Here is a 20817-nt window from a genome sequence, read left to right as displayed (position 1 = left end):
AGAAGCTTGTTAGCAGTGTGCTTGTGCTCTTACGTATTTTGTGTACTCTGACTCTGAAAGATTCTTACTTGATGTAGACCTTGAACTGTTACATTGGTTTATTCTAAAACTCACTGGTTTTAGCTTCTAAATATTTTCCTCAAATCCTCTCTTTTGTGACTCAGGTTTTTTTTTAGTAGCTGTTCACTGCCCTAGATAATGTGTTTGCCAACTTCTCAATACCTGGGAGAGTAGATCTCTTCAGATAACTGGGTTGATAATAATTTTTGTCCTGGTAGAAACATTTTGTGTTTGGCTCAATTTCATCATGTTGGCAGCCACACTATGTGAGGCTGGATGTAGTTATTGATCCATTTAGCTGAACAGATTTGAAAGCATTTGGCTATTAGTGGACACATGGGGCATATTCAGAAAATTTAAGGGTATATTGTAAGATAATTTCTTAATTTGTACATGTGTTTCTGTTGCAGTTGGGTTAGAAGTGAGAAAGAAAAAAAGTGAAGATTTAATAGTAATTCTAGAAGAGGGGCTAAAATCCAGATGTAAATTTTATGGAGTATTATTATTTAACAAATGCTAGATGCTTAGGTATCTTTTCATAAGTGTTACTGGTAATGATATTAAGTATCTTTTAGTTATGGCTTTATGTTTTCTGACAGATATCTATATTTTTAATATAGAAAAGTTATTATAGATTGTATGTTTTGCTAATAGGTAAATTTCTATAAATGGAATAAAAAAGCCACAACTCAATATGAAAGATATTTAATTAATTTGTTCAGTAGGCTCAGATTTCTAATATTGAAAACATTCAAATGACTTGCATTATTCTCCTTACCATATTCTTTTAAATGCTGAGGAGTTTCATTAGCATTTAGTACCTTAAATCTGAGTCTTAGAGTTAGTGTATCTTTTCCTTTTATTGGCCCATTTGGAATTTTTTTTTTTTAACAAATCACTTTGGTATGAATTTAACTAAACTCTTTGGAAGTAGGAAATGCAGTACAAAGGTAAGTAGAGGATTGCCACAGCCCCTTATATAATGCCTTGTACATAGTAGTTGGTCAATAAATGTTGAGTGAATGCATTTATGAATAAAACATTTCTGGAGTTGTATTAGAAATAGAGGAATTGTGTCCTAAAATCTTATTACTTGTTATACATTTTGGATGAGTCTTGATGGACTTACTTTAGTTCTCATACTGCAAGTTAGATAGAGATGAGTATACTGATAAATTCTGTCCTTAAAATGAGAAATTAATGGATAAAATTGATCCTCTTTGACTCTTTTAATGAATAATTGAAATAACACTATTTGCAATATGCTTTAAACTAATTTTTACTTACTACAAGAAGTCTTTATATTATTCTCATCATACTCTTAAGGCTGAGGCATTAATGGCCAAGTTACTTGTCACCTTGGAAATACTTTGCATCATATAAATAGACAAATCTTCTATGTTATATGGTTATTGTCTCGTCTTTCCTGAGCACTAGCTTATGCTCGCTCTCTCTCTCCCTCCCTATCTCTATCTCACTAAAACAAAACAAAACAAAACAAAAAACCCAAAATGTGTGTTTAATTCCTTTGGGTCAGGTAAGGTCAGAATATTAAAAATCTGCAATTATTTTGCTAAGCAAAAGTAATGGACCCTGTGTTTACTGTATACATATTTATAATTATGGTTTCTATGACTCACTAAATTTTAACTATAAATAGAGGTAAAACCAAGCAAGGGTAGAGTCAAAATAGAGCAGTTAAGACCTGCTTTACATAGACCGTTCTGATGTTCCATTTTGTGTGGCATAAGCCTATCACATAAGATTGGCATCGTTTACATAATAAGCCAGTATCTATTGCATTAAAACCTTTTGTTAAGGGTTCTCAATTTTAGTACCACTGGTTTATGACGTATGTGGCACTTTTAGGCTTGGAACTACCTTTCCTCCGGGGACAGTTTTTCTTTTACCTCAGTTCACACCAGTGGGCAAGAGGCCAATATCAAGGACATCAGTTTTTCCAGTGAACCTTAGTGTGGTAGATTAAACTTTCTCTGTCAATATTAGAAATTAAGAAATGAGCCAAGAATATAGATTTGCTAGAATATTAATCATTAAACTAGACAGATATTAGCAGCTTTTGGAGGGTCCGGTGTCAGGAATAGTCTAGAATCTCAAAGAGGGAGAAATCTCTATGCTCTAGGATTCCTGAGCATTATTACAGGTTCCCCTGTGATTTCAGAGTTAAAGAAATAAAGAAAGAAAACCCACATTTATTGAGAACATAGCATGTCTAGATATAATTTCTTTTTTTCCACCTTCTTTTCCTCTCTCCCTTCCTCAGTTCTTTTTATTCGGCATGGTGAATGGTTGTCTGCTGTTTGCTAGACATAGTGCTAGGCTAGATGAATACAACAAAATCTTTGTTCTCAAGAGCATACAGACTAGTGAGTTCTTTTTGACTTCACCACTTATTGTTAGTATGGTCTCAGTCAAGTTACCTAATCTTTCTGTTCCCTTTTCCCTCATTTGTAAAACTAGGAAAATAATAGTATCTGTTGTCTGAGAGTTAGATAACACACTACATGTAAGATTCTTAGTCCTATGGTTGGCACGTAGCAAGTACTGAAGAAATCTTAGCTATACTACTGTCATTTCTATCACTACCATTACCACCGCCATCACCACTACTGCAATTTAGACTCTGAAAAAAGAGCATATAATTGTCTGGGAGCAGGGATTCTGGTCTGGGCATTGTCACATAGATTGTACTCAAAGGTTCTATACAAAGTTATCTCTACTTCCTTGCCCTTAGAAGATATTATAAAAATCATGAAACAGTGTACTGATCTTCATGTGATATTTTTATTATTTTTCCCCAGCTTTTGTATTGTGGAAGAATACACATAACATGAAGTTTACTATCTTAACTATTTTTTGGTATACAGTTCAATGGTATTAAATACATTTATAATGCTTGCACAGCCGTCACCACAATCCATCTCTATATAACAGTTTCATATTGTAAAACTAAGACACTATGCCCATTAAAATATAACTTCCCATTTCCCTCTGCAATCCCACTCCCAGCCCCTGGCAACCACCATTCTAGTTTCTGTCTCTGTCATTTTGACTACTCTAAGTAGTCATATAAGTGGAATCATATAGTATTTGTCTTCTCATGTTTGACTTATTTCACTTACTGTAATGTCCTCAGCCTTCATCCATGTGGTAGTACATGTCAGGATTTCTTTCTTTATTAAGGCCAAATAATAATTAATTGCATGTATATACCACATTTTGCCTATCCATTCATTCCTCGGTGGACACTTTGGGTTGCTCCCATGTTTTAATTATAATTAATAATTCTGCTATGATTATAGGTGTATAACTATCTCTTTGACAACCTGCTTTTAATTTTTTTGAGTATATACACAGAAGTGGAATTGCTAGATTGCATGACTGCATGGTAATTCCATTTTCATGTGTTCTTATAATAAATAAGATTAATTTCATTTAAACTGAATACAGCCGTCTAGGTTGTGCTTGTGAATAGCACTGGTTTCCTCATAAGGAGAATAAGTTGAGTTAGGTTTAGCAAGAACACATATGCTGGTAATGTGTGTTCAGATGCTTTCAACAAGCCTGTGAATACCTTAAATAAATCAGCATCTTGGAACCCAATGATGCACTTAGGATATCTGGATTGTAAATCTCATGCTTCAGTTTGAATTTAGGAACTTTGGATTCCTTACAACTGGCCTTTACCAAAAGTCTAGCTCTATTCAGTAGCTGTGTGATCTCATCAAGGTTGGCTGAGCTTACTAAGCCTCAAGCTTTCCTATGTATAATATGGTGGTAACAACACCTTCCTTTTTAATGGTGGATATGTGGATAAAGGTAAATTAGGTATACAAAGTATTTTGTGCACCACTACCACCTATGTATTATTACATAGTATTCTCTGTGTATTATTTTTTTCTTCTCTCCTCTTGTCAAAATATAAAAATTGTTATAATGACTATTACAGGAATTCGAAGGAAATGTGGGATACATACATTAAGAAAGTTAACTTTGGTCAAGTTATAGCTCTGGTGGTATCTGTTGAGTATCTCAGTTCAGCATGGTTAGACTTGTAATTTCTAATTATGCATGCTACATTTCTATAGAAGGCTAGGGCTGTATTAAAAAAAAGTTAAGATGGGGATGCTCACGTTCACTTCAGTGTCTGTTGATTATGGGAGTGTGTCTTGCAATAGAAAGCTTGTTGACACAACCCAGACAACTCTCATCCCTGTTCTGAAAGTCAGATACCCTTAAAAGCAGTCTCTTGCAAACGATGAAGAACCCATGCTTGACGAGTTACTTTCTCATGCATCAAAGTGACCTAAAAGTGGTCCTGTTGGCAATCTAAGCAGCCTCAGGTTTACTGAGCATAGTTGTCAGTGTATGCACAGTATATGGCTGTGTAAGGTCTTATTTTTTCTTGAGAAGGAAATTAGTGTGGTAAGAATTTCTGATTTCCTTCTATGCAAATTCAACAGTAGAAAAGTGGATTTGTGAATTTATATGTATGATTTTCCCTTAATTATCTTTAATAAAAGCTAGATGATCTTAATTATAGTAAACCATTTTCCTCTGCCAGGCTGTTTATATTGCAGCAGTATCCCTCCTGAACAGCAATCAGAAAAGGATTCTTTTAAAATAAAGGAAAAGCTCTAGATAATATATAGAATTTATTATTACTCAACAGAGGTAATACAGTTGACCTGCCTAACACCAGATGTGTAGTTTTGACCATGACGAATCAAGGTAAATATTGATGATTAATTGAATTTTTATTTAGTTAGGCATATTACAAAGAACCACAAACCTGGTGGCTTAAACAGAAATTTGTTTTCTCATAGTTCAGATGTCTGAAATCAAGGTTTATTAGCCAGGTTGGTTCTTCCAAGAGCTATGAGGGAAGGATCTGTTCCAGCCTTTCTTCTTGACATATAGATAGCCATCTTCTTCCTATGTCTTTCCATATTGTCTTCCCTCTATAAGTATCTGTCTCTGTGTCCAGGTTTCTCTCCTTGTATAAGGACATCAGTCATATTGAACTCAGCCCTACCCTAATGACTTTAACTCAGTTACCTCTTCAGAGACCTTATGTCCAAGTAAGATCTCATTTGGAAGTACTAGGGGTTAGAACTCCAACACGTGACTTTTTTGTGGGTTGGGGGAGGAGAGCAAAACTTAGTTCATAATAATTGGGTTAATAATAGTTAAAATTTATTTAGTAACTTTCATATTCCAGATGGGGTGTGTGTGTGTGTGTACACGTACACACACATATATATATTTGATATGTACATATCCAGTATATGTGTGTGTATATATATGTATTTTAGGATCCTTGCAACAGCCCTATGAGGAGGATATTACCCCCATTTTACAGGTGAGAAAACAAAATATCAGAGAGGATAAGCAATTTGTCCAAAGTCTTACAGCTTGTAAATATTCAATGCTGGTTATTTGAACCTAGCATCCCATGCTGCTTTTTAAATAAATAAACCTGATAACAACTCAGTCAAAAGCCCAAAGATACTTTGAACATTTAAGGTTTTTCTGTTTTTTGTTGTTGTTGTCATTAGGACTTGTGCCAATGGACATTTTGGCTCTCAAAAATGATGCATAAATGCCTAATCATTGACTGTCTATCTCTTTTTCCTGAGTTTTTTACTAACAGTTGTCTTTGAAGTCTTAGCGTTTAGCACTCCTGAATCTGATAAGGCTTTTGGACAGGCTGGAATTCGAACATGCATGGGTTGATTCTGGCCCCCATTTTTGTGGATGGCACTGAGAGACAAGTCATGCCCAGAGTCTGTTACTCAGCACATGTGCTTTCTTCTCTCCTTTTCTCTCACTCCCTCCCCGTCCTCATCTTTGTTTTTTCACTATTTACCAGGTAGCTTGTTATTTTTTTTCTTTTATTCAATCCTTGCTATAAGTAACAAACACTGAAAGGGGCTGGAGTGAAGAGTGACAAAATAGGGAATATTTCTGCTTACATGAAAGCCAGTGCTCTTATAGGTGTGTACTATACCCTGGCCACAGGCTTATTGTTATTTACAAAAAGAGCAAGGCACATTGTATACCTTATATAAGTTTCCAGTCTTACCAATGAAAACAGTTTGTTTCTCACTTTGAAGTCTTAAAGAACTTGTTCATGACCCAATTTCACTAATAGTTCTCTTAAGTAACCCTTGTACTCATTTTAAGATTTTTTTTTCCACTAACTGTCTATCTAGCCTGGTTTAAAATTTTTATATATGTACTTTTAAAAAATTGATTAGCTGGAGAGCTGCCCATTCCTCTGTGCTGTATAATAAGGATTTTAAAACTGCACACTGAATTCTGTATAGTGTAATTAAAACTGACCCACATTTGGACCTGAGTACACCAGGACTTAGCCAAACTTGCCATGAGCTGAGTTCTGGTGGCAGATGGGAACTAATGAGGACACACTCCACTCCAGAATTTCCCAGCTGCTTGGCCCTTTTTTGTACAAACAAGGTTTGGAGCGAAGTCCGGATCCCAAGAGCATGTTCTGTAAATGTGCTGTACCCAATGATTTAGGAAATGTTCTCACAAAATTGGGCTGTTTCAAGGTATCCATAAGGCCTCAGTGACTTTCAGATTTAAATTCAAAGGGGCCATTTGTGCTTTCTACAACCAATTTTTAATTTTAAAGTGAATAAAACATCACATTCCCCCATCTTTTCTCTTAGTGCCTGGTGATGGCATGATCACTTTATATCACAACTTGGAAATTTGCAGACCATTTTCTCAAAGACAATTGTACATCAGGATAGACAAAGTCTCCTTGCAACCTATGGATCTCTTCAACTAGTTTGATGTCCTGGGACTATTCAGGCAGATGTAATTGAATCAGTTTGAAGCAGCTGTAGCTGGCATGTGGTCTCTCAGATTGCTAGCACCTGCTTGTTTTTTTGCAACTCACTAGAGTGAGAGAAGTGCCAAAACCAGCATTGGTCTTGGAGCAGATAAAACACTCCAGATCTTATATCCCATTCCCCTTCCAACCTAGCCACATCATCACTGGTGCCGAAATTAATAAAATCCCTTTTCATGATTAGGTTTGAGGTATACTTTTACTTCTCATTGTTCTCTGTATTCAGATTCTGACAGTACTGACCATGTGAATCCAAAAATATAAGGGAGTATAATGGTGATCAGGTGGCTTTGGGGCTCTCTTATCATTAGACAACTGGGTAGCCTGTGGTTTGCAGAATCATTTAAATGAACGAACCAAATTCATTTGCTGTTCCAGCACAGTCTTATTGGCACAGAGAATGAGCAGTTAATGTATAACAAACTGTGAGCTGTTATGGAATATGATGAATACACTTCCTTAGCAAGGAGGAATGTAAAGCAGAGCTTTCTCTCTATTAACCTTGGATTTCTTCAACACTTACTATGTGCAGGAAAATGAAGTATATTAAAAAGAGATAAAAATTTCAGACATAATAAGTATGTAAAATATATTTTGAAATACACAGATTTTGATTTTTTTTTTTTTTTTGAGACAGGGTCTCTGTCACCCAAGCTGGAGTGTGGCACGATCTTGGCTCACTGCAATCTCCCTCCACCTCCTGGGTTCAAGCTATTCCGCCTCAGCCTCCCAAGTAGCTGGGACTACAGGCGCATGCTGCCACGCCTGGCTGATTTTTATTTATTTTATTTATTTTATTTTTTTTTTCTGTCGTTGTTGTTATTGTTGTTGTTTTGAGACAGAATTTTGCTCTATTGCCCAGGCTAGAGTGCAATGGTGTGATCTCGGCTCACCGCAACCTCCACCTCCTGGGTTCAAGTGATTCTCCTGCCTCAGCCTTCCGAGTAGCTGGGATTACACGCATGCCCGGCTAATTTTTTGTATGTTAGTAGAGATGGGGTTTCACCGTGAGCTCAAGCAATCCGCCCACCTCAGCCTCCCAAAGTGCTAGGATTACAGGCATGAGCCACTGCACCTGGCCGGGTTTTTAAAAAATGTTTAACCTCATTTAAAAAATAGTTGTTTAGGCTGGGCACGGTGGCTCACGCCTGTAATCTCAGCACTTTGGGAGGCCGAGGCCGGTGGATCACGAGGTCAAGAGATCGAGACCATCCTGGCCAACATAGTGAAACCCTGTCTCTACTCAAAATACAAAAAATTAGCTGGGCATGGTGGCACATGCCTGTAATCCCAGCTACTCAGGAGGCTGAGGCAGGAGAATTGCCTGAACCCAGGAGGGGGAGGTTGCGGTGAGCCAAGATCGCGCCATTGCACTCCAGCCTGGGTAACAAGAGCCAAACTCCGTCTCAAAAAAAAAAAAATTAGCTGGGCGTGGTGGCAGGCACCTGTAATGCCAGCTGCTTCGGAGGCTAAGGCAGGAGAATGACTTGAATCCAGGAGGTGGAGGTTGCAGTGAAATTGCAGCACTGCACTCCAGCCCGGACTACAGTGTAAGACTCTGTCTCAAGAAAAAAAACAAGTTGTTTATCTTCTCTTTGTTTCATTTTATTATTTGGCAGGCATATATTTAATCTTTAAGTGTCATCAATATCCTAATGTTTAATTTGAATCTGGTCATGATAAAGATTACATATTTACTTGCATTTTATAGCTTATGTTACAGAGTTTCTCTAAGAGTTTAATATTGGTAATATTTTGAGAGGAGCTATGACATAAATGGAGTTCATAAATAATAGTAATAAGCGTGAATTCTAAAATGGTAATTCATTGTCATCAGCAGATGACTATGTTGCAAGGCATGAATACATGCTATGAGCATAGAGAAGTATCTATGGTCCTGACTGCAAGAATCTGCAAGATACTTGAGGAGAAATGATACAGGTTTTTTAAAAATAAAATAAGGCGCTCTCAGTGTCAAATTGCATGCTCTAAACCTGGATTTGGTGTAAAATGAATGCTACAAACATTATTTTTTTTACAGTTAGGCAGTATAGTTGTGAAGTCAATGCTCTAAATTGAGCATACCCCCTTTCCCTTTGACTATCTGTGAGACAACGCTAATCCATTATGACTGTCTCTGTCAATACACCAAAACTTGACCTCAGAATCCCTCTGAAGACAACACTTTAGACAACCATTACCAATTGATGGAAATTTCATGTAATAGGAAACCCATTTGCCATTGCTGAAAAAAAGTCATTAAGTGCTAAAGATATTTAATGGAGGCTGAGATTTCTGTGAACTGCTGGGAAGAGGCTGAACTTGAGCTGGGCCTTGAAAAAATCGTGAAACATAGAACTTAAGGAAATGGAAAGGAGAACATTGAGCATTGCCAAGCTAAGTAATGTGTACAAATGAGTTAAGATTGGAATTATGTGGCATAGTCAAAGATAATGAATAGACCTCAGGTGTAAATAAATAAGTGGTTATGTAATTATTAGTTTAATGTTTTTCTCTTTTGCTAGACTGTAAACTCTGTGAAGTGTGATAATATTATTTATTATAAAATAACTACTCAGACCATCACTGACTCCTCCTATCTGAATTAGATCTCCCATATATTTCTGTAGGTTCTTACTATTTTAATTCATATACACAATTTACTTCACAGTTTTGGGGGCAGATTATCACTGCCAAGATTCTGTATGAGGAATATAGGGGAGTTCAAAGAAGATTTTGTTCTTTTTAAATTTATATAAGAACAATAATTTTTAAGAAGCTGATTTTTATTTTTATAAATAATGTGGCACTTTCAACACTGGCTTGGAGGAATTTCTATTTTAACTGTAGTATTTAAGAATTTTACTGTTAATACATATCTCTGGTTTGAGGGAATAAAGAAACAATATAATAGAGTAGAAAGAGTACAGGATTTAGAAATACAAGAAAGGGATTTCAGTTTCTCTGTTATTACTTATTGTCTATGAGATATAGGCGGCCGTTCTTGTGCTTTTAGGCTCAGTTTCCTCACCTGTAAATTAGAGATGAGAACATACCAAAGCACTTTAAAATTAAAAACATCTCTTCTTCCTCTTCTCATTAGTCATCATGATCATAATGCTATTCTGAAACCATGTAATAAAATACGGTCTTCTGTATAGATCCTTTTTTTCAACTGCTTATTATTTGCTGTAGCTATTGCAGATTTACTCTACACCTTGAGTAGAGCATTATGCTAACCTTATAACCTAGTCATGGCTAATATTTACTGCTGAGTTATTTGCACCTCAATAACAATTCTCTGTCATTTGTAATATATCTACTTAATATTGCTAATTTATATATTAAAAGTAACTGTTTTATACCAATCCCAAACAGTGCCTTTTTATGATTTATTTTTTATTCACTCATTCATTTAATACAAATTATTGTAGCTACTAACACAAATGTATTTACTTTCTACCTGATTATATAGGAATATCCTAATCATCTATATTCACATCTTACTGAACTTATGAAGTGTTAGGAGATCAGTGTCTTAGGAAAAAAAAGTCAAATATAAATAGATTCATCTCTGAGTTGTAAGAACCTTTTGTTTCCACCTTTAGAATATTAGGTGACTAATTAATTGCTAATAGTAATTAATACACACCTCTTACATTAAAAAAAACAAAAGAAAATAATTTCATATTGCAGTCTCCTAGGAAGTTGATGTTTTCATTCTTTGCTGCTTTAAATATGTAATGTCTAATACTTAATATCTGCATGTATCATCCTTACAGTTTTTAGAGCGTCAAGGGAAATTATGAATACAATTTCTATTTTTCCAAATGAAAGGGTTCCTGTACATTTAGGGTAAAAATGTGTGAATAGATATTTCACACATTCATATTTGTGTGAAATATATTTTCAAAATATATTTCTTAAACTATTTTAAAATAATTTTTAAATAGTATTTGGACTTTTTACAGTATTTTTCATTCTTATTTTTTGTTAAGCATATCAAAAGAGGATTATACCACAGGTTATGACCTTTTAAAAATAAAAAGTTAAATAAGGTGGGACTATCTGAAATTTAAGATTTAACTGTAACTACATAACAATGTGCACAGATAATTAATAGGCATACTAAAAGTTAACTAAAATGTTGCTTTTAAAATGACGTAAGTTTGCATAGCAAATAGAATAGCTGAGTTTAGTATTACTTAAGAAATGGTTAATTTTATATATCAGGAGACAATTCAAACATAATCTTTAAACATGCTGGTCTGATGCCTCAAGCCATGTTCTGTATACTTATTAGGGTCTTTGCCAAGTGTAATGATAGTATATACTCTAGGCCAAAAGAAAATTGATTTCCCTCCCTGTAAATTTGTTACTGATACTATATTTAAATTTCTATTGATGAAAAATAGGTAATATTTACTATCTGAATCAAGTTCTTCAGAAACGTAAATAATTTTTTTGAGAACTGATTTATGTGCAGTTAAGTAATTTCCAGCATGCTTTTGCTATTGATCAAATATCATTGTAAAATATTAATTATTTATATCAATATACCACTTGGATTTCTAAAAGTATAAAGCCTCGCTTTGTCACCCAAGCTGGAGTGCAGTAGCATGATCATGGCTCACTGCAGTCTCAACCTCCCAGGTTCAAGCAATCCTCCCATCTCAGCCTCCCCGGTAGCTGGGACTACAAGTGTGCACCACCATGCTCAGCAGATTTTCAAATTTTTTTTTTTTTTTGTAGAAATGGGTGTTTCACTATGTTGCCCATGCTGATCACAAACTCCTGGGCTCCAGCAGTCCTCCTACCTCAGCCTCCCAAAGGCATGAGCCACTGCACCCAGCCTATTACTTTTTTTTTTTTTTTTTTTCATTTTTAAAGGATCAATTCCACTTTAAGAAGAGTTTCTGGCTTGCTTGAAAGGATTGGATTAGAAAATGTTGTATCACTTTTGGAGTGCATCTGCATTGGATTTAAGAGGGAACAACTCCAAATAGAGGGCAGTACAGTTCGTTTGAGGTTGACTTACTGCTACCAGAAACCATCACTTCGAACTCTAAGTTTTCTTATTGATCTTTCTTTGTCCTTATGTGCTCCTATCAACTGAGGGCTTTGAGGTCACTATTTACACTTATAAAACTGCTATACCTCTTCCTCTGTTTTAGTCCTAAGAGTACAGGGATAGTGTACTAGTTATCTATGGCTGCTGTAGTAAATTGAAATAAACTGGATGACTTTAAAACAACAGAAATTTATTCTCTCACAGTTTTGGAAGCTAGAAGTCAAAATCAAAACACAGCAGGGCCACATTCCCTCTGAAGGCTCACGGTGAAAATCTTTCACTGCCTCTTCCAGCTTCTGAGGGTCCCAGGTATTCTTTGACCTTCGGCACTATCACTTCAAACTCTGTCTTCATCTCTACAGGACCTCCTCCTCTGTATGTGTCTCTCTGTGTCCTCTCCTGCTATTAGAAGCATATCAGTTACTGGATTTAGGGCCCACTTTAAATCAGGGATGATTTTATCTCATGGTTCTTAATTAGTTGCATCTGCAAGGACCTTATCTCCCAGTAATGCTACATTCTGAGGTTCCAGGTGAACATGAAATTTGAGGGATGCTAGTCAACATTCAACCTACCGTAGGGAGTAATTTTATTCTTCTGTAGTAAATATCTTTGGAAGGCTTATTTACACACTGCTATGGTTTTAATATTTGTCCCCTCCAAAACTCATGTTGAAAGTTAAGGCCCAATGTGGCAGTATTGAGAGCTGGGGTCTTTAAGAGGTAGGTCATGTGGGCCCATGAATGGATGAGTCTTTTCTTGGATTAATGAATTAATGGTTATCATGGAAGTGGTACTGGTAGCTTTCTAAGAGGATGAAGAGAGACCTGTGTTAGCACAGTAAGCCCCCTTTCCATGTGATGTCCTACGTTGCCTCAGAACTCTGTAGAGAGTTGTCACAGCAAGAAGGCTTTCACCAGTTTTGCCCCCTCAACCTTGGACTTCCCTGCCTCCAGAACTATAAGAAATAAATTTCACTTATTATAAATTACTGAGTTTCAAGTATTCTGTTATAAGTGACAGAAAACAGACTAAGACATATGCTAACATGTTAATTATATTTTCCCTCGGTAATTGACAAAGTTTATTCTATTCTCTGTTTTTAGAATACTCGTTGGCTTAGCACCTTAGTATTTTTTTATGAATTTAATGGAATTATGAATCATTTTCTGTCATTTTTTTAAACTACTGAAATTTCTCATTATAGATGACAAAGTTGAGGCATGGAATAGGTAACCAGTAGTTACTAACTCTGCCGATGGCCTGCAAAACTAAAAACTGACATCGGTATCATCCATCTTTTCCATGAATCCATGTGTGTTGAGATGCCAAATATACTTTTATAGTCCATGGTACTTTCACATAACTTTACTTGTGACCTAAATAAATCGTGAGTTGCAGAAAATGTTTTTCATAATGATCTCCAGATACTATAAGCCAAGTATACAATTAAAATTTAGTGTCTTAGATGGACAAAAGTATTGTGCCAGATGATAGCATGTTGAGACCACAAGGTAATCTATCTAATTTCTATACTTAGCATGGGCCAGTTCTTATTAGAGAATTATGGATATGGCCACACATACAAATATACATCCATTAAATGAACACTGGAATCATGAATATCTAGGTCTACATTAAAAGAGCAAGGCTCAGAGGTTAATTTGTAAGTTTAAATAGTCAGTAAATGACTGAGACAGGACGAACCCCAGCTCTGCCCAACTCAAACACCTGTTTGATTTTCAAACTGCAGGAAATGTTTGCGTTTTTCCCTTCTTAAGTAAGGAAGAGAGTACTGTTAGGGTGAGTGGGTAGAGGGAGCAGAAGGTAAAGTATACCACTCCTAAAAGAATTGGGATATAATTGGAAGCGTTTGTTGACCCTCTCTATCTCATGGTTGTGGAATATTACTAGTATGTTTTCTTTAAGAATGCTCAATAAGAGAAACAATTTGAATTTTAAACATAGATAATTAATAGAGTGATTATATGAATTAATCAGAACCAATATTATAGGTCTCATCTACTGAACATTTCCTTTACTTTCAGCTCTTTTGCTGCACTTCTGTTCTGGATAAAATATAATTGTACTCTTGTAGGACAGAAAAGTTTTACAAATAAGCTTAGGTTTCCCTGCCAGAAAAAGAAAGGATGAAATAAAAATGAAAATGAAAATTAAGTAATCTCTGAAATGGTAATATAGTTAAATGTGAAAATATTCTTTTGTTAATATCAAACTGGGATTTGCACCCAAAACACATTATTTGAATTAACCTATTTTAGTTTGTCTTGTATCTGTTGCTGGAAAAAAACAAAAAACAAAAACAGAGAAGAAACTTATTTCGTTAGAAAGCAGATTTCTTTCTTACCCTTCTACTCTTCTATTATGAGGAAACAATCACAATTCACTTGATCCCAGGCACTAGAGACAGAGCTCTGAAGAAGAAGACAGAGAAAGAGAGAGAGAGAGAGAGACAGAGAGAGAGAGACTAAATAAATGAACAAACGCATAAATAAGATACATTCAGGAAGTGGTAAGTGTTATTTGTGAAATACAACTACAACAAAAATTGGGATAAAGAATGACTGGTAATCCAGGGGCAGAGTGTAGGTGGCCTTTCAGAGGAAATAAAGTTTGAATAACGTGAAGGAGCCAGTCAAGGGAAGATCTCGTGTACAAGAAATGCAATATCTAAATCATTACAGGTTGCACACGGTTGTGCATCCAAAGTGTGTGTGTGTGTGTGTGTGTGTGTGTGTGTGTGTATTAGAATAGCTGTGGTAAGGGAGGCATGTTCTGTCAACTATTAACAATGTACATTTGGGAGGTCTGCTTCTTCAGGGCAACCAGTTGATCCTCCCCTTTATCCTCTACTAAATATACCTGTAGTAAGTATTTGGGAATGGATTAAAATGCTTAAACATATCTCCTTAAACTTTGCCATATCTTGTACATTTTTAACCATATCTCCTAAAATTTTGTTATTTCTGAAAGCAAAAGTAAGTTTGGCCACAAAGGGAGGGATTGGATTTATTGCTGTTCTTAGTCTCCCTAGCAATTTCATTGTCTGCTCTGGTACCATGGTTTGTTAGAGGAGCTACAGGGACTTTTGAGCCATCATTTCTCCCTTTGGTATATCACTTCTTCAAGTAGTGATCAACCCTTTTCCTCCTTCTCTGTATATCAAGACTGAAAATGAAAATGAAGTATTAAACTGATTTTTTTTATTAGTCTCATAGAAGCCCAAGATTTAACATAGAACTTTTTAGGAATATATAGTTCTCTCTCCATTTGAGGTGAGCACAGGAAGTCTATTTTTCTCATTTCTACTTTCACCTTGAAACAGAAATTTCACCAAAAATTTCATTCAAAATTGTTTATTCATAGCTAAGCAAAGATGTATGGTAGTAAATCATTGAAACTGATGATCTTTGATTGAATTTTCCTGAGTTTAATGTGTCTAATCAACTGTCCATTCACCACATTATTTTCCCATTGCTTGGTGTTATACCAGATAATAGTGCTATCATGACCCAGGCGATACTGTGTAAAAAAATGCACAAGGAGGTAGGCCATCTACTGTGAACATTTGAAAAACCGAGTCAGATAACAGTTTTAGAAACTGTTAGGGTTTTAGATGCGAGAGTCTAATATTTCTTCACTAGAAATACTAAAAATCTATCAATATACTTTTTAGTAGGCTTTACCCATGTCCTAATTTACAAACTAAACTACAGTGTGTGATTAAGAACACACCATTCTTATCAGTTATATTCTTGACTCTTACCAAAGAAATTCCCATGATTCTGTCCTTATCACAATGGAACCCAGAAATGGAGGAATGGACTACGTGCTTTCTCACAAATTCTACAGTGCACACTTTCCTATATCTAACTGATATGACCTTATAATTTGTCATCTGAATAATGATTGAGAGATTTTTGCTTGAAAAATATATATCCAAATGATAGGAATATTAAGTCACAATGGAGGAAGGCCATTATCATACTGAAGCCTCAAGTACTAAAAATTAAAAACAAGATAGATGTTACTGTTTTAACTTGTGAACATGCAGTATCAGGTTATCAAATATCAAAAACATTTTAAGAGTGCTTGTGGTAATATATACCTGAATTATAAATGATTTTTGATATTTTGACATCATTTTGTATATATGAGAGCATATATCAAGGATAGATTCAACAGATCAGCTTGGTGGCTGTGGCTGTAAGTTTGCAGTGAAGTATATAAGTAATACATTTCTGGTTAGTCTTGTTTGACAATATTGCTTCAACACATGGCAGAACTAAACTGTAGAGACCCAGAGATACTTGTGCATGGAGATAGTCTTTAAGATAATATTTAGTTTATTCAATGAGTTAAATTTTTCAGCATATATATTGTTTGCTTTTGTTATAAAGACATGGCTACAGTCTACACACAAAATACCAAGTAGCGATTTGGTATTTTTGTAGTAGGCATAGGTGCTCAAAATTGATATTTAAGCCTCAAACATATTTTTCCACCATTATGTATTAGATTATTAACACATGAAAGTATGTACTGTTAGAACTATAAGGTAACTTACAGGTTATTATTTGAGCTAATTTAGTTATTATTTTACAAATGAGGAAATGGAAACCCAATGAAGTTGAATGATTTACTGTGGGACCAGACAAGTCTAGAATGAGAAATTTAACAGTGGAGCACTCTTTACTTCCATGTATATACCTTTCAACATTTACCATTACACTGAACAATTTTTTTGCTATTTGTATTTTTAAAATGTACTTACAGGGTTAAAAAAAAATTTTGTGCCATTGCACTCCAGCCTAGGGCAACAAGAGCAAAACTCTGTAAAAAAAAAAAAAAAACAAAAAGCAAGAACAACAAAAAAACCACGCACACACACACGAAGTTTGAAGGGTACACAGGGATATAAAATGAAAAGTATGTGTTTACCGACTGATAGTACTATTCACCGGAGATAGAAGTTTCAACTGTATTTACGTGGAGAGATGTATTTACATACCTTTAATTTAAAAACAGAAAGGGAATCATACTGTTCAAAGACATTTGTATTTTTTCTTAATGCCATAGCTTAGATATTTTATATATTCTAGAGATTTTACAGTATTTATACTAAGGCATATTGTACTTTATATTTTCCTCTTCTTAAACAGCTACTTAATATTCCCATTTTATGGATGTAACAAAATGTGTTTAACCAATGCCTATTTATGGAAATTTGGTATACTATGTGTATATTAAAGTAAAAACAAGGATATATTTAGAAAGCGATTTTTGTAATATTTTTAAACAGCAAAGAAATTGTAGGCCTGGCACGGTGGCTCACGCCTGTAATCCCAGCACTTTGGGAAGCCGAGGCGGGTGGATCACGAGGTCAAGAAATCGAGACCACCCTGGTCAACATGGTGAAACTCCGTCTCTACTAAAAATACAAAAAATTAGCTGGGCACGGTGGTGCGTGCCTGTAATCCCAGCTACTCAGGAGGCTGAGGCAGGAGAATTGCTTGAACCCAGGAGGCGGAGGTTGCGGTGAGCCGAGATCGCGCCATTGCACTCCAGCCTGGGTAATAAGAGCGAAACTCCATCTCAAAAAAAAAAGAGAATCCTGCTTTCACACAGCCTCATTAGTACTGGGTTTTAGCAAATTTTTCCTAATAAGAAAAGTAAAAATGATATTTCTTCATGGTTTTTATTTACATGTCTTTACTTATGAGTTAGATTAAACAACATAGTAACATTTCACTGGCTATTTATATTTTTAAACTTTTTTTGTGAATTGGCTGTTAAATAATTTTTTATATTTTCGACTGTTTTAAAAATATTTTATTGGTTTGTATAGCCTCGTATGTTATGAAAAGAAAATTTTCTGTAATGTGTGTTAAACATATTTCTTGATTTTTAATTTGCTTATTGAGTTTTGTATATGTAGAACATTGTTTTATGTAGTTTCATTTTTCAGTCCTTTCCTTTATGGCTTAGAGAAATTCTTACCAAAAAAATTACTCAGATTTTCTTCTAGCACATTTATGATTTAGTCTCTTAATATTCACATCTTTAATCTAACCAAAATTTATTTTTGCATGTTGTATATCTTAAAATAATTATTAACACTTATTTTTGAGAATGAAGATAAAGTTTAACATTATCACTTGAAATAAAAGAAGCAATTTTTAATTCTTTGAAGTCTCATGAATTTTGGATTTTTCTGAAACTTTATAAAGTTTTTGAGAAGGCAGAGATCATCACTAAAAGTTGACATTTTTTATTATTTATCAATCCTTCATTTCTATTCTTGGTGACATAGGAAAATCCCAAGAAAAACATCTTGCTTATCAAAAATATATAATTATATTTTGATAATTTAAGCAATGATTAAATCATTGAAAGCATCATAGAATAAATCAAACACTTAGTGAGATACTTTTAACAGCAAATCCAGTTCATATGGTAATATTAATATTACTTACCTGACAAAAAGCACTTATTTACTTATCAGTAAGACCCTATATCTGTACAAATGAAATCAAAATGTGAAAGTTATAATTTAAGCAGGGCACAATAGCTTGGTGATAAATAGATTTATTTGTACCTTGAAAAGTTCACTTCCAGTAGTCATTGTTATTAAAAGGCAATTATTTTGCATGGTTTTTGTAAGCATAAAAAGCAGATTGGAGACTCTAAGTGTTCTGCTGACTGGCATCTTTGAAAGGTTTGTAAAGAAATGAAAGATCCATTCAGTTAGAAAAGTTGAATATTCAGCAATAAAAGAACATTGTCCAGTTTAACGTCTATTGTATTTATATCTCCAATTGACAAGGAGAGAAGTATAGGTGAAATGTGAAATCTAAGTAGAATACAGGGATTAGGAAATGTCATTTAACTTTTTTCCTATCCTTCATTTTATTTTTAATATAATATTTATACTTTCTTTCTAAAAGTAATATATATCAATGTAAAACTGTTTCGAAAACACAAAAAGACAGAAAGAAGGTAAGAAAACCACCATTGATATTACTACTACCACTTAGAGAAAAAGTTATATTTTGTTGTGTATATATATGTGTGCATGCAACAACATAGTATTATGCATGGTTATGATTCTGATTTTTCAGCTAGCAATATATTATGAATATTTGTTTCTTTCAATATTTTTTGTGACGATTTTTTAATTGATTATATAGTATTCCATACAATGGATGTGTTATAATTTACCTAGCCAATCTCTTATTCTTGGACCTATTAGTTGTTTCCAATTTTTCTTTAGTAAAAATAAATTACAATGAATATTATTGTGACAGTATTTTTTATAAACATCCCTGATTATGTCATCAGGTAAATCCTTAAGTATAATAAATAGATAAAAGATATATGTATTTTATGGGTTTTGATGCAGTTAGCTATACCATTTACACATTGCTGTGTCTGTCCTAGCAGTCTCTGAAAGTGTCTATTGATTCATATCCTCATCAGTTCTTGGCATAAAACTTAATGTGGCTCAAAGAAAAGCTCTCAGAGGTCTGGATAGAATGAATACAAAAAGGTAGGAAGAGGTCAAGCAGAGGTAAGTGATGTTTTTGTATAAAAGATGTTGCAGGCTGCCTCAGGCTATGGAGAACAGCTTTCTCCAGAGCAAACTTGCATTTTCAAAGGCCGCAGAGACTCTGTGTACTAACTTGGCACAGTTGAGATGTCCCTGTTTGCTTTAAGGCAGTGGCCTGACCCTTGAAGCATACCCCATGTATTCAGTGATTGAGACCACTTACTCATACTAATCATTGCACACAGAAAATACATAAAAGGTTTGTATTCATCACTCAATATATTTTGCTCCTGAAGTGTCATGAAACATTCAGGGTATATTAACTGGCAAATGCACACCTGGAGTATGTTACTTAGCTTTAGAAACTGCTAATTTTTAAAAAAATCAAATATTTAATTTTGAGGAAAAAAAACAGTTTTGGGTTTTGAGTGTATATATCATCTTTCATTTTGGCCCAATTAACCCAGCAGGTGTGTGTAAATTAGGTCACTACTTTGTCACCGTAGTAACATGCATTGGGGAGGTGGATCTTAACCACCTCCAGCACAGGTGATGTTGGCTGAGTTGGTATTAAGAGGTGCTTTAGAAACAAACAAGGCAGAATTTAATATGTTAGAGTGTAGAAAATAGGTCTGATGTCGGGTACCAACAGATAATTCATTCTATCACATGAAAACAAGTACTGCCTCAAATCTGTATAAACAAGAGAGATCTAATGAGCCTTAGAAACAGGAATTCTATTGTAAACTTAACTGACAATCTTGGAAAGAACAGACACTACAGCACTCGTGAGGCGGTAAGTCTTATTTCCTCATGGAGCAAGGGATTTGAAGGTTGGGGTCAGGTTCTCTGCAATTTAAGGCTGTTTTTAGAACTAAGCTGTGGTTTTCAGAGGATCAACAACTTCCTGACTACTCACTCTAGTGACTAGATTTTAGTCACTACTGAGGGTTTTTTTTTAAGTACAGCATCTAATTATTTCTTTTACGTGCTGTTTTGATCGTTATTCATAACTGTTTATGGGTTAAGAAGTTGGCAGAGTTGGTCTATGCCAGCACTCCAGCACTCATACAGCCCTGATAACTCAGGCTTCTTCTCACCAGGTGGAAAATCAGACATGCTTCAAGACCGCTAGTTGAGATTGTGCAATCTGTTTGGCTGCTAAAGGTTCCAAATTATGGGGGCATTCTGCAGCCCCACAGAGTGGTAGAATTT

At 34.9% G+C, this 20817-nt stretch overlaps 1 protein-coding gene across 20 annotated transcripts in view; it reads left to right on the top strand.

Moving 5' to 3' along the window:
- Nucleotides 1–20817, top strand: part of ZBTB20 (zinc finger and BTB domain containing 20) — an 822970-nt gene that overhangs the window by 239345 nt on the left and 562808 nt on the right. The window lies entirely within an intron of this gene.

This window comes from Aotus nancymaae, unplaced genomic scaffold (assembly GCF_030222135.1).
Source record: "Aotus nancymaae isolate 86718 unplaced genomic scaffold, 86718_ANA_hifiasm-v0.15.2.pri h1tg000011l, whole genome shotgun sequence".
NCBI classification, from domain to species: domain Eukaryota; kingdom Metazoa; phylum Chordata; class Mammalia; order Primates; family Aotidae; genus Aotus; species Aotus nancymaae.
This window is presented reverse-complemented; position numbering and strand designations above follow the sequence as displayed.